Here is a 14,493-nt window from a genome sequence, read left to right on the forward strand (position 1 = left end):
CATAGACATTGAACCGCAAGCTAGAAATGATGCCTGGCCAAAACACAATTGGAGCAGGTTTGAGGCATGGGGTGCCTGGTGGGGAGGGAGAAACCTGTGTCCAGGACGGGTCAGATCTGAGGATGGGGGAGAAATTTTGTGGTCTGTGAGCTGGGATGAGGCTTGTGCTCGACGGATGTTGTGAATTCTAGGCTGTTGGCTTTTTGTTTAGGGTGCACAGTTAAGAATGTGTGTTTTGTTGGACTGTTTGGGGCTGAGCTCTGTAGGATGAGCTGGTCTCTTGACTCTTAGGTATAGGGGAGTTGAGGCGTCGGTAGATTTGGATTTGAGAATCTGAAAATAATAATCCCTTAAATAGCACTGTTTAGTTCCTAACAAAGGGCTTTCACATATGCTAGCTCATCTGTCTTCCATAGCGACCATGTCAGGTAGACATCTTTTCAGTTCTCGTCTTCCAGATGAGAAACCTGAGGCTTAGAGGGTTGACTCTCTCTCTGCAACGTCACATAGCAGAGCTAGGATTCCTGCCTGGTTTCCTGACTCCAAATCCTCACCCCTCCCCAGAGTCTTGGGCTCCCTTAGCTAATTACTTTTCAAGCGCCTCTTGTGAGCGTGTAAGATGTTGTGGGGCAGGCTTGGGGTCGAGTGTGTCACCTCAAGTCTGGCTAGAAAGAGAAACTTAACTATAGTGCGCCAATGAGAGAACAAGGAAGTACTCGATGCTGGGATCAATGCAGTGGGAGTGGAGAGGAGAGAGCTTGCAATGTGACCTGGAAACGTTAGGGAAGGCTTCTTCCAGGAAGTGAAGCTTGAGCTTGAAAGAACTGGGACGCTTGGCCAGGGTGGAGAAGAGGAGGGAATTCCGGGGCTTGCCACAACTGCTTCTGCGCTGGGAAGTTGACGTGTGTTCTCTTTAATTTTTGCGGTGGCTCTGTGCGGGGTGGGCATTATTATCTCCATTTCACAGATGAAGAAACCGAGGAAACATGCGATTTATGTAGCTCGCCCAGGGTCATTCAGCTGGATTTGAACCCAGGCTTGGGTGACTGTTGAGTGTGCTGCATCGGAATTGGTGTCAGAATTGGACGACCTCCATCTCAAATATGTAGACAAGAACAGAGACCAGGACAGTCTGAATGGGCAAATGCAACAGGGATGGAGGCTTAAGCTAAAAGGTCAGCAGGCTCCCCGAAGCCAGGAAGTTTTACTGAACTAGCCCTACGTTCCAGGGCCTCGCAGGGCTGGCCTAGTGAAGGTACTCTCAGGAGATTTCTGGAAGTGTGACTGGAGGAGGCAGAGTGGTGGTGGGAGGAGGACTGGGCCCTGAGCGTGGAGATCTAAGCCCAGTTCCTTGGTGCCCGCCGGGTGCCTGGCTCGACACCTTGGAGGAGGTTGTAGCTTGGAAAGGAGACCATACAGATGATTAGCCTGAGCTTCCCAAAGACTGGAACTGGGTCTGATTCGCCCCTCGTGCCCCAGGCGCCAGAGGAGGTGCCAGGAGGACGCGTTCAGCTATTGTGTTGTCAAATTGAATTATGCCCCAGCGTAGAGGAGAAAGGTTTATTTTGCTCCAGGGGTGGAAGGTCTTCCTAGAAGTGCCATTTGAACATTTGAAAGATAGGTTGAGAAAGGGCATTCTGAGGAGAGGCTGTGAGACAGACAAAGGCAAGACAGTGGAAAGAAGGCACAGACAGATCATCTGCTACAGCCACAATGGAGGTGGCACGTGTGAATCCGGGTCCAAGTCAGGCTCTGCCACTGTGGTCCCTTGGGTTCTCTGGGCCTAAGTTTCCCTTTCTGAAAACAAGCCCTAAGATTTGATGATTTATTTTATTTTATTTTTTTGAGGAAGATTAGCCCTGAGCTAACATCTGCTGCCAATCCTCCTCTTTTTGCTGAGGAAGACTGGCCCTGAGCTAACATGCATGCCCATCTTCCTCTGTTTTATATGTGGGATGCCTACCACAGCATGGCTTGTCAAGCGGTGCCATGTCTGCACCCGGGAACCCTGGGCTGCTGAAGCGGAACGTGCGCACTTGACTGCTGTGCCACTGGGCCAGCCCCTGATGATGTTTGATGGTAACGTGTGGGAGAAGCCTAGTGCCCAGGGATCGGGACAAAAGACTCAGATGAGAGGAACTAGAGGGTTTAAAAATTTTAATAATTTAACAACACAGATCCAGCGATTACCTAGTGGCCAGGCCCTGTTGTGAGCTCTTTTTCCTGGATGAGCTTATTAATCTTTATAACAGCCCTCTAGGTAGGTGCTATAATTATGCCCATTTTACAGGTGAAGAAACTCTGGCACAGAGAGGTTAAGTGGCACTGTGTAAGTGGCAGAGCTGCAGAGCAAACCTAGGCAGTCTGGCTCTTGAGTTGGCCCAGTGTGGTCCTGGGTACGGCTGGGAAGGGGGCGAAGAGACTGCTGGGGCTGCAGTGGTAGACCTTAGGCGGCAGAAGGTGGAGGTGTCCTCTGAGGAAGTCTGGCTGCAGCCGAAGCCGGAGCTGCAGCCTGGGTTGATGAAGTGACTGCTGTGTGTCAGCTCTCAAGAGCCTCCACAGAGGCCAGCTCCTTTCATCACATTTAATGGCCCGTAGAAATTGGGCTCATTTTCCTTTCTCTGTCATCACCGGCTGCGGGGCTCCTTCCCGCTGTATTTATTTCCCCTACTAAGTCTCTTCTTGCAGGCGTCCTGATGGCTTCTGCAGGTGTGTTAGCGTTGCTTGCTTCCCATCAGCCGGTGGAGGCCCGGGGGGATGGAGCAGCGACATGTCTGCATTCAGAACCCCTCTATAGTCGACTTCAATTCAGCAGCAATTCCCGAGCCCTGTATCAGAGGCTGGGACGTGGGCTCGATGGTATCGGTGGCAATAGCGACAGCAGCTACCACGTATTTAATGCTGCCGTGTGCCAGCACTGTGCCTGGCACTTTCTGTGCCTTTCTGAATCCGCATAACGACTCTTTGAAGGTGAAATGATTAGTAGCAGCCCCGTTTGCAGATGAGGAGACTGAGGCTCCAAGATCACATGGCTGTGGGGGAGAGAGCATGGAGTCAGAGGGAGCCAGGCCTGTTAGACTCCTGGGTCCGAGGTCTTAGCTGCTGGGCTGGAGAGATGCCTTCAAGTGATTTCAGTCTCCATGAAGCTCTTTTCTTATCTGTCTGGAAATCCTAATTATCTGACATTTGTATTGTGCCCACAGTCCCTTATTAATCCTCATGAAAAATCCTTCAGGGTAAGAGACTTCCCTGTTTTTCAGAAGAAAACCAGTGGGTCAGCCACCTTCCAGCTCTTTCTACCCTGATGCAGAAAGAGAACAGGTGTCAGATTCCCTGTGACCAAGAGCCGTGTCTTCTGAAGTGCCAGGGTCAGCCAGCGAGCATCTATTGAGCATTTCCTTTGAGGGCTGCAGGGGAGGTCAAGGCTGTGACCCCTCTGGGGTTTTCAGAGGTTCGTCTGTGCTCTTGTTCTCTGGAGCATTCTGTGTCATGCCCTGTTCCTTTGCAGGACAGGAAACACAGGGCAGGGAGTCCAAAGTCCTGAGTTTCATTTCCAACGTCAGCACATCCCGGCTGCATGATCTGGGGCACAATCATTTCATCAGTCTTGGCCTTAGTCTCCTGTTCTGTGAAATGGCCTTGCTGATTCAGTCCTGTCTGCCTCTGGTTTGCTATGAGAGTCAAATGAAGGAAATTTGAAAGCTATGAAGCCCCCTGGTGTACGGGCATGGTTGCGGTTGACATGAACATTTAATAACCTCCAGAATATTCCTGAATCTTTTTTACTACCCACCTTGATCCAGGCCTGCACCACTGCAGTAGCCTCCTAACTGGTCTTCCAGCTTCCCCGTTTGCCATCCATCCTTCAGGAAGCAGCCAAATGGATCTTCTTGAGATTCAAATGAGACCCTGTCACTCCTCTGCTGAAAATTTTCCAGTGGTTTCCTGACGCATGCAGAACACAGCACTGGCTCTCCAGCGTGGCCAGCCTCAGCCTTCCCCTCACGCTGTACTCTCTACCTGGCTTGCCCTCGCTCCAGTGCTGCAGTCACATGGCCTTCTCTCTTTTCCTTGAACATTCTGAGCTTGTTCCCACCTCAGGGCCATAGCTTTTAGTGTACTCTTACCCATCTCCCATCTTCCCGTGGCTGGCTCCTCTTGTCTCTTAAATGCTGCCTTGGAGGGCCTTCCCACCCCGCCACATCACTCCTGCAGGTTTCCCATTTTCATTTCTTTGTAACCCTTATCTCTATACTTGTGCATTTAACACTCACCTGTTTATTTGTCTTCCCACACCTGGACAGGCTCCACAAGGCCAGGGTCTTTATTAACCTTGTTCCCCCAGAATCTGGCAGAGCCCCTCACACAGAAAGGTGTTCTATGGAAATTTGTTGAATACGTGAATAATAGGAGCAGGGTGGTCCAGAACAGCCCTTGCCAAAAAATAGTGGCCTAGACAGAAACTGCAAAGAAATTGGTGTTGACTCATTGAAAAGTACTTACAGGATAATTTTGTAAGTTGCCAGGTGCTCCCTAACAGCTCCCAGTTCGGCGGAAACACAAATTTCTGACCTGCATAGTCTTGCAAGGTGGGTATCATTAACTTCATCTTGCAGATGACAAAACTGAGGCTCAGAGAGTGCCCTGAAAGCTAGTCTAGGATGTGCTGGCATTGGAACCCAGGTCTGGTGGATGCACAGCTTAGGGCCCCTTGCACGAGCCCAGCCTGTTTCCCTGGCTTCAGGCAAACAGAGCAGCCCGTGGGACTCTCTTGATGCCCGGGTGGTACAACCACAAGGATTTTTGAGCTTTCTGTTAAAACAAGAAAGCTCTCCACAGTACCAAGCAGTCACTCTGAGCTATGGGACTGTGAGCGACTTCTGTTTTGTTTTGTTTTTATACTTGCCCATAATTCCCAAGGGTTTTACGATCAGCTACTGTTACTTTTCTATTTAAAAAGGAGAGTTATCGTTTAAGCGTCTCACTTTAGCACCGAAGCCCGTGGGTGGTGGTGGAGAAGCTGGAGCCTGGGCCTCTAGAGACAGACAGGTGGTTTGAACCCTTCCTGTGGTGGTTGGGAACATAAGACAAGACTGTGAAAGTAAAAGCCCTTTGTAACCAGAACGCTGCAGGCGGAAGGAGGGCCCTGCTTCGCTGCTGACTCTTAGTTTGGCTGATGGTGGGGCTGTGGGGGAGGCCCCGGGAAGTTTCCTGAACTTTGGTTTCTGTTCAAGGTGGCCAGTTAAAACAAGCTACGAGTTGCTGAGGCTGACAGGTGGTTCCTGATGGAGCCAGAGGCGGTGCCAGGACCTCCATCTTTCTTCCTCAGCAGCTGTGTGGCCTTGGACAAGTCTCGGACTCCTTCAAGTCTCACATTTGTGTGTGTGTGTGAGAGGAAGATTGGCCCTCAGCTAATATCTGTTGCCACTCTTCCTCTCTTTTTTTTTGACTTGAGGAAGATTGTCACTGAGCTAACATCTGTGCCAATCTTCCTCTGTTTTATCTGGGACCCTGCCACTGTGGCTTGACCAAAGGGTGCTAGGTCCACACCCGGGATCTGAACCAGCGAACCCCAGGCTACTAAAGCGAACTCAACCACTATGCCACTGGGCCGGCCCCTTGCTTTTATTTTTTTTTCAAGACTTTATTTTTTTCAATCCTCGCTTTTCTGAAGAAAGTGGAGATAATGACACCTACCTTTGAGATTATTGTAGGGATAAATAACATGATTCCTTAGAACAGGGCTTCTGCATCGTCTCTGCACCGCAGACCTGTTGGACAGCCTGGAGAAGCCCACAAACGCCTTCTCAGAATCCTGATTTTAAAATAAAATACACAGGATTACAACAGAATCCAATTCTCTTGAACTTCAGCTGGGCTTTTTTTTTTTTTTTATCAACGCACTAAAAAAACAAGATCTGGCAGTGAGTCTGTTCTAACTACTGTGATTTCGAAGTTGTGATGAGCAGGAACGAGATTTTGTTTCGTCTTCAGTAGCTGAGATGTGATGGGGAAAGAGCTGTGATTTCTTGTGCTGACGCTGCTGCGGTGTCTTGCCGACATTCATAATGGAAGGGAATGCTAAATATCAGGTAGAGGTTAGTGAAGAAAAGTTGTGTTTGCCCATCCAAGTTCACGGATCCCTGAATTCTCACTGTGGGCCCAAGTTCAAAACTCCTGCCAGAGAAGGCGCTTGACACCTAGTGGGTGATCTCCCGAAATGAAATGAGCCGAGACCCCTCCCTGACCTCCTTGGAGCAGAGGGTCCTCGGATGGACAGACAGGGTGCATAAGGACTGTGGGGAAGGGATAAATGCAGACCTGGAAAGCTGACTAGTGAGGTCGGGGATGGCGAAATTAAACCTTTCCTGGTCTCTCTGAGCAAACCTTCAAGGGCCTGGTGAGTCAGGAGAAGTGCCAGGCGTGGAGATGACATAACCTCAGGTGGTGTTCATGTGTGTGGCATGTCTGCAGTCTGCAATGACTCCTGCTCCTTCTAGAAACCTGGGGCAGTGAGTGCTAGGGGGCCTGAGTGTGGGCCTAGGCTGAAGGCAGCCTGTGGGGTTGGACGAGGAGCACCACTGGGTTGAGAGGTGCTTGTGTGGGCTCCAGAGCCCAACTGCCAGGGTTCAAATCCCAGCTTTGTCACTTACTAACTAACTGTGTAACCCTGGCAGTTTACTTTACCTGCTTGTGCCTTGGTTTTCTCATCTGTAAAATGGAGATGATGATAATACTTTCTTAGGGGGTATTGTGAGGATTAGGTATTATATTTAAAGCTCTTAGAACAATATCTGGTAGGGAAAAGTGCTTAATAAATGATGAGTGAAGTCAGCATCTTCCCTGTTATTCTAGGATTCATGAGACTCTGCTTACTAAGAATAGGTTCCTGAGCACTGTTTCTCTGTATGGCTCAGAGATGAATCAGATGCAGCTTCTGCCTTCAAGGAGGTCGTAGTTTAGGGAGAGGATGGGGACATAAGCACACAATTTCAGTTAACTAGGATGAGTGCAATGGTCATGGTGAGCTTGGGGTGCTGTGCTAGTGTGGGGGTCAGGGAAGGAAGGCTTCCTGGTGGAGGAGCCACCTCAGCGGAGCTTTAAAGAAGCACCGGGCGTTAGCCAGAGTGGGAAGGAAGCAGTGGGTGTGCAGGTTGTTCCAGACAGAGCAGGCAGCTTGAATGGGAAGCCGGATGGTCCACTGTTGCTGGAGGGGAGGCCAGGCCCACCCTGTGGTGCTGTGTGCCTGGGAAGAGCAGCTTGGCCGTTGTCCTCCTGGTAGTGGGTGTCGTGGAACGTTTTGTTTGTTTTTTAACTTTTTATTCACAGGAAATTGCAAAAATAGTACAAAGAGATCCCTTCACCCAGCTTCCCCTGATGGTGAAATCTTATGTAGCTGAGGTACGTTATCAAAACCAGAAGACTGGCACTGGTGCCTTGCTGCACTGCAGAGCTGAATCACTTTGCGCCTTTCTTTAAACCGCATTCATGGGCATGTGCGCACACACGCACCTGGCAGGGTTTTGAGCAGGGGAGTGACGTTGACATATATGTCAGACAGATATCCTGACCCCCAGATGACAACAAATTGGTGGGGCTTGGTGGAGGCTGTGGACAAGAGATGATGAGGGCCTGTGAGATAGCCGTGGTTGCGGAGATGATGAGAGGAGCCATAGTGTGGAGAAGGTTTCTGAAGGAAAGGTGGAAGGAATTGGAGATTAAGAACAGGATGATGGTTGGAGCTGTGACTTGAGCTGGGACTAATGGAGGAGGAGCAGGATTAGGGGAGATGCTGCTGAGTTAAATGTGGAATGTGTTATGTTGGAGGAGTACCCAGCCCAGCTGGGATGGGCACCAGGGAGGACTTCTGGACATGGAGGCATCTGAGCTGGGTCTTAAAGGGTGAGTAGGAGTTAGCCAGCTGTGTGTGTCGGGGGGCATTCCAGGTGGAGGGCCCAGGATTAGGAAGGTCATGGAGGTCATAAGCAGCCTGGGTGTTGGACGTTGGGCAGGTAGCACTGCCTGGAAGGTGAGAGATAAGAATCTGAAATGTTGGGGAGGGGGTGAGCCTGGAGGGAGGAACAGATTGGTGAGTCATTGACATGACTCATGAGATCATGAAATGCAAGAGCTCGTGTGGCGCAAGCATGTGGAGTGAGGAGAGCAGGAGCACTGTCCCTAGATGGAGGCTCAGGGGCATCGCACTTGAGACCTGGGCAGAGGAAGAGGAGCCCCTAATGGACAGAGCGGGAACCATCAGAGGGGTGTGAGGAGGACCTGGCAGATGCAGCTGAGAGTCCTGGAAAAGGCCAGTGAAAAACTGTCCCTCTGCTGGACTCAGCACCTAGGAGGTCCCTGGGATGGGGAGGACCCTTGGCTCCTTCAGTGGAGTGGAAGTGGGCTTGCCATGAGTTGGGGAGAGGAGTGGGAAGTGAGGATGTGGAGACAGTGTAGACAACTCATTCCCAAAATGTGACCAAGAAGGGGAGGCAAAGTTGTGCATTAGCCAAAAGGGATTTGGGATCGGGGAGGGAATTATTTTGGGGCTGAGGGAGACTTGAGCGTGATGACTGATCGAGGGGTCTCGGAGCTGGGTCTGATTGCTTAATGGGCAACAGTAAGGGTGATGGTGATGTGTGTGGGCCCTGGGGCCAGGCTGCTGGGGTTTGAATCCCAGCTCCACCATGTACCAGCTGTGTGAGCTTGGGGACATCACTTAACTTTTCTGTGCCTCTGTTTTCTCCTCTGCAAAGTGAGAATGATAGCAGTCCCTATCTCATAGGGTTGTGCGAGCCTTAAGGAAGATATTATCTGTAAAGTGATCATGACAGCCCTTGGCACATGGTAACTACTCAGCAAATGTTCATATTAATACCTACTGTTAATTTCTCGGTTTTAGTTTTTCTTATTTATGTGTTCAGTGTTCATTCTTTCTTATCTATATAATGCCTGGATTGGATGAGTTGATAGACATTCATCCGTTTCTTTTACCACCATTTACTGAGCGCTTGCTCTGTGTCAAGCTCTGGGCCAGGCGTTGAGATTTTGAAGAGGTTGCGACAGTCCCTGCCTGGTCTGAGCAAGGTCTGAGTCTCTCAAATCCTGTCATCTCCACACCTTTTCCAAAGTGGAAAAAAAAGTGTTTCCTTCATGGTTCTTAGGTCAATAGTTGGGTCTTTTTCTCAGGGAAAACAGCCCATGGACATTTTGGAGGCCTGAGCGCCAGGTTTAAAGCAGGCTGCTGGTCCCCACGTGGCCCCTGCCCTCCTGGGTTAGCCTCAAGTCATCATCTCATTTTTGTATCTCAGATTACAAAGTTAATACTTGCTCTCTGCAAAAAAACATCCAAACTGTGCTGAGGTGTGTAAAACAGAAAGGAAATGGCTGTGTTCTGTTGCCCCTTGCAGATTCCAGTCTCAGAGAGAACCAGTTAAATTGGAGAATATTCTTTCAAACCCCTTCTTTATATAAACACACATTGCATACAGATGTGATCATACAACACAAAATGTTCTGAAATCTGCTGCTTTTTGTCTTTCTCAACTATGTACAGAGGCATCTCCGGGACATGCATGGAGATTCAATAGCCGCATTGTATTTTCTGTGGTATGGGTATACTATAATTTAATTGATTGATCGATTAAATTTTTTTTAAGGTTTTATTTTTCCTTTTCCTCCCAAAGCCCCCCAGTACATAACTGTGTGTTTTTAGTTGTGGGTCCTTCTAGTTGTGGCATGTGGGATGCCACCTCAGCATGGCTTGATGAGTGGTGCCATGTCCCCGCCCAGGATTTGAACTGGTGAAACCCCGGGCTGCCAAAGCAGAGCATGTGAACTTAACCACTCAGCCATGGGGCCGGCCCCCGATTAAGTCTTTCAATCTGGTGGATATTAAGGTTGCTTCTAATTTTTAACTCTTACAAAAAATACATCCCAGTGTAAGTATAATTGAGTGCTTTTATAAGGATTTTGGTAGGTTAAATTCTTGGAAGTGAAATTTCTGGGTCAAAGGGAAAGGACATTTTATCATTTGGAAGGCTTTTGGTGGCAAGTAATAAAATTCCTACCTCAAAACAAGAGTTTTTTTGGGCTTTTTATTTTCTGAGGAAGATTAGACCTGACATCTGCTCCCAATCCTCCTCTTTTTGCTGAGGAAGACTGGCCCTGAGCTAACATCCATGCCTATCTTCCTCTGCTTTCTATGTGGGACACCTACCACAGCATGGCTTGCTGAGTGGTGCCGTGTCCACACCCGGGATCTGAACCGGCGAAGCCGGGGCCGCCAAAGCAGAATGTGCACACTTAACCACTGTGCCACCCGGCGGTCCCAGGGAGTTTATTATTTGACATAGTAAGTGAGGCAGAGCAGTTCCAGGGTTGGCTAATTTATGGCTCAGACGTGTCATTAAGCACCTTTGGTCTTTCTGTGTTTCCACTCTGCCATCCCCAGTGTGTTCCTCTCCTTACTAAACTCTGGCAAACAGTAGCAGAAGAAGGGAACAGTTCTTCTGTCGGGATTTAAGTATGAAGGAAACCTTTCCCAGAAGCCCCTTGGCTGACATCCCCTCCTTTCTCATTGGCCAGGATCATGGCACATGCCCTTGCCTAAGCCAATCGCTGGCAAGGAAAAGGACCGTTATGATTGGCCTAGCCCAGAGCAGGTTCACCTGAGTGACAGAAAGGAACAGGTGGGGCTGTGCCAGGGAGGAAGAGGGAAGCCGGCTGCCTGGTAGGCAGCCCTGGCTCATTTGGTAGATGTTGTTACATTGCTTCACAGAGATGCTACTGTTCACACGCGCAGTGTATTTGCAGCGTTGGCGAGTGCCTGTTCCTTCGCACTCCTCAACCAGGCTCTCCTCCACTTAGTCCTACAGGTGAAAAGTTGTGTCTTGTTCCAACGTATGATGATTCTATCCTTGATTTTGAGTATCTTTTCTTAATGATTTATAGTTCCTGTGAATTTCCATTAGTGTTCGTTGCTCATCTTTTTAAGTAATTATAACGATTACAAAATAATAATCGTTAATATTAATTAAATGTTTATCATGAATCGTCTCATTGAACCTTCACAACAACCCTGTACGGTAGATATTAGTATCCCTGTCCTAAAGATGTTTTAAAGGTAGTGAAACACCGAGAAATTAAGCAGCTTAAATACAGTTAGTAAGGAGCAGAGCTTGGATTTGAACCGAGGTGTGCGCCTGGGTACGTGGTCGTATATTGTGCTGACACCGTGACGGAATCGTTTCCTGAAGCTTCCTTAATTCACAGCTGTATTTCTGGGGAAAGCCAATTTGAGGCAGGTCCAGCTTGAAATTCCTAAATTATCAGAACCTGGACCTGGAGTTGAGGGGTGGGGACTGCCCGGCTTGGCAGTGGGATCCTGGGCAGCTCTGGGCCTCGGTTTTTCTCTTGGACTTTTTCTTTAAAAAGAAGCGAGGTTTGTTCGGCCTACATGCTCTTTGCTCTTCTACCAAGTGCCCGATCTGAGCCATGCCTAGCGCTCTCACCCTCAAGGAGCTCACCTCCTTCAGCTGCGAACTAACAATCTTTTAAATACTGTCTTAGTCTGCTCAGGCTGCTGTAACAAAATAACGTAGACTGGGGGGCTTAAACAACGGAAATTTATTTTCTCACATTCTGGAGGTTAGAAGTCCAAGATCAAGGTGCTGGCTGATGCGGTTTCTGGTGAGAGCTCTCTTCTGGCCTGCAGGCGCTGCCTTCTTGCTGTCCTCACACGGCCTTTCCTTGGTGCTTGCAAGCATGCCCACGGGGAGAGAGCGAGCAAGCGCCGGTGTCTCTTCTAATAAAGACGGTCATCTGATCAGGTCAGCTCCTTATGACCTCATATAACCTTAATTACCTCCTTATAGGATCTCTTTCCAAATACAGTGACATTGGGGGTTAGGGGTCCAACATATGGTTTTGGGGGTATATAGTCAATCTATAGCATTCTGCCCCTGTTGCCCCCCCATTCATGTTCTTATCACATACATAATGCATTCACTCCATCCCAACAGTCCCAAAAGTCTCAACTCATTTCAGCATCAACTCTAAAATCTAAAGTCCAAAGTCTCATCTCAATCAATACGTGTGAGTGAGACTCCCGGTGTGATTCATCCCGAGGCAGAGTTCCTCTCCAGCTGTAAACCTGTGAAACCAAACAAGTTATGTGCTTCCAAAATACTGTGGTGGAACAGGCATAGGACCGACGTTCCCTTTCCAAAAGGGATTAGTCAGAAAGGAGAAAGAAGTGATGGGTCCCAAGCAAGTTCAAAACCCAGTGGGGCAAATTCCATTCGATTTTAAGGCTTGAGAATCATCTTTTGGGACTTGATGCTCTCCCTCCATGCCCACTGGGGTGGCAGCATCACCCCACAGCTGTGCCAGCAGTTTGCCTCCCAAGGTTCTGCCAGCGGTTTGCCCCCACAAGGCTCTGGGTGGCAGCAGCAGGGCCTGTTGAAAAGGAGGCAGTGGCCCCACCCTTTGAAACCAAGAAGGCAGCCCTGATGATCTCTGAGTCACCTTGGGGGTCATACTTCCCTTTTCTTGGAGGATAAAGCCTGTTTGCAGCCAAATAGCCCATGGTTCTGTCCCGCAGATTCCGGAAGTCTGACAGCCTTCCTCCGTTCCACGGTCCAGCTTCCTCTGTCCCCTTTCGTTCAAACTGGCAGTGTTTCCGCTGGTATAATCCCATCTCTATTTCTGACTTGTGCTGAAGGCTGATTACACCCGTGATTCACACCCATACTCATCTCCTTATCAAACCGGTTGTTCAGCCTTGCCCTTAGTGTTCCCTTCAGAACACACTTTCTCATTTTTTTGCAGTATGAATAGGCTGAGAATTTTCCAATTCTTCGAGTTCTGGTTCCTTTTGTTTACCAATTCCTTCTTCAATTCATCTCTCTTCTCTTGCATTTTACTATAAGCAGTGAAGAGGACCCATGCCACAATTTCCATACTTTGCTTAGAAATCACCTCTGCTAAATATCCAGTTTCATCACTCGAAAATTCTACCTTCCACAAAACACCAGAACACGATTCAGCCAAGTTCCTTGCTACTTTATAAGTATCACTTTCCCTCCAGTTCCCAGTAGTCTATTCCTCATTTTCTTTCTGAGCTTTCACCAGAATGGCCTTTAAAGTCCATATTTATACTAACAGTCCCTTGATGGCAATCTAGGGTTTTTCTAACACACACCTCAAAACTCCTTCAGCCTCTACCCATCATCCAGTTCTAAGGCCACTTCCATGTTTTTAGGTGTTTGTTATAGCAGCACCCCGCTTCTCGGTACCCAAATCTGAATTACTCTACTCAGGCGGGCAGAACAAAGTACCGGATCAGAGCCCTACCCTACGGCCTCATTTAACCTTAGTTGCTTTCCTAGAGGCCCCGTCTCCAAGTGCATTCGCATGGGGGTTAGGGTTTCAACATATGAGTGTAGAGGGGGACACAAACATTCAGTCCATAACAACCACCTACAAAAATATTCTTCCCAGAGGAGGGAAATTGATAAGGAGGGAGGATGTGGGGCATTAGGTACCTGGGGTTTGGGGGGCTTTACTCACCTGGCCCGTTGTTAATGAGGCTATCTGATGCCCGTCTCCCCAGGCCCCTGGAACCCAGGCTCCAGGATCACTGTGTAGTCTTGAATAAGTTTCCTAGCTTCTTGGAGCACTATTTTCCTGCCTAATAGAGTTGCAGTAAGATTTAAATAAATCTCATTTATTTAATGATGATTCATTTTCATGTAGGGCAAAGCCAGACACAGAGCTGCCGTTTTGTTCAAAACCTCCTGTAACTTCCCATCTTACTTAGATTGGAAGCCACAGCGCTCGCCCCACCTACAAGGCCTGATGTATAGTCTTCCCTGCTAATCTCTCTGACCTTCCTGTTCAGCACGCTTCCCACTGCCCACTCTGCTCCATCCACACTGGCCTCCTTGGTCTTCCTCAAATACACAAATCAGTCTCTACCTCAGGACCTTTGCACTCACTGTTCCTTCTGCCTGAACACTTTTCCTTAGGCATTCACAGGGCTCTCTGCTTTCTGTCCTTTAGACCTCTGCTCAAATCTCAAAGAGGCCATCCCTGAGTCTCCTGTATAATTGTAGCTCCTGGGGCTGGCCCCATGGCCGAGTGGTCAAGTTCACACACTCTGCTTTGGTGACCCAGGGTTTTGCTGGTTCGGATCCTGGGCGTGGACATGGCACCGCTTGTCAGGCCATGCTGAGGTGGCATTGTGCATGCCACAACTAGAAGGACCCACAACTAAAAATATACAACTATGTACTGGGGGGATTTGGGGAGAAAAAAGCAGGAAAAAAAAAAAAAGGAAGGTTGGCAACAGTTGTTAGCTCAGGTGCCAATCTTTAAAAGAAAAAAATCTAGCTCCCTGTCACTTTATCTCCTTAGTTTTTCCTTCATTGTGTGTATCCTTCCTGTATTACATTATGTATTTATTTATGTCCTCTTCCACTAGAACATATGCTC

The 14,493-nt window shown here is 48.7% G+C and overlaps 1 protein-coding gene across 4 annotated transcripts in view; it reads left to right on the top strand.

The window, feature by feature from the left end:
* The window catches only part of ZC3H7B (zinc finger CCCH-type containing 7B), a 53,651-nt gene that overhangs the window by 1,917 nt on the left and 37,241 nt on the right, over positions 1-14,493 (top strand). For 2 of the 4 annotated variants that reach the window (XM_070253700.1, XM_070253701.1), the window contains exon 1: positions 11,719-11,828. The exons of the other annotated variants lie outside the window; for them this stretch is intronic. The gene's annotated coding sequence lies outside the window, so the exon portion shown is untranslated. Of the gene's footprint in view, positions 1-11,718; positions 11,829-14,493 lie in introns of those variants that run through there. 4 annotated transcript variants of the gene reach the window in all.

This window comes from Equus caballus, chromosome 28 (genome assembly GCF_041296265.1).
Source record: "Equus caballus isolate H_3958 breed thoroughbred chromosome 28, TB-T2T, whole genome shotgun sequence".
Classification (NCBI taxonomy): Eukaryota; Metazoa; Chordata; class Mammalia; order Perissodactyla; family Equidae; genus Equus; species Equus caballus.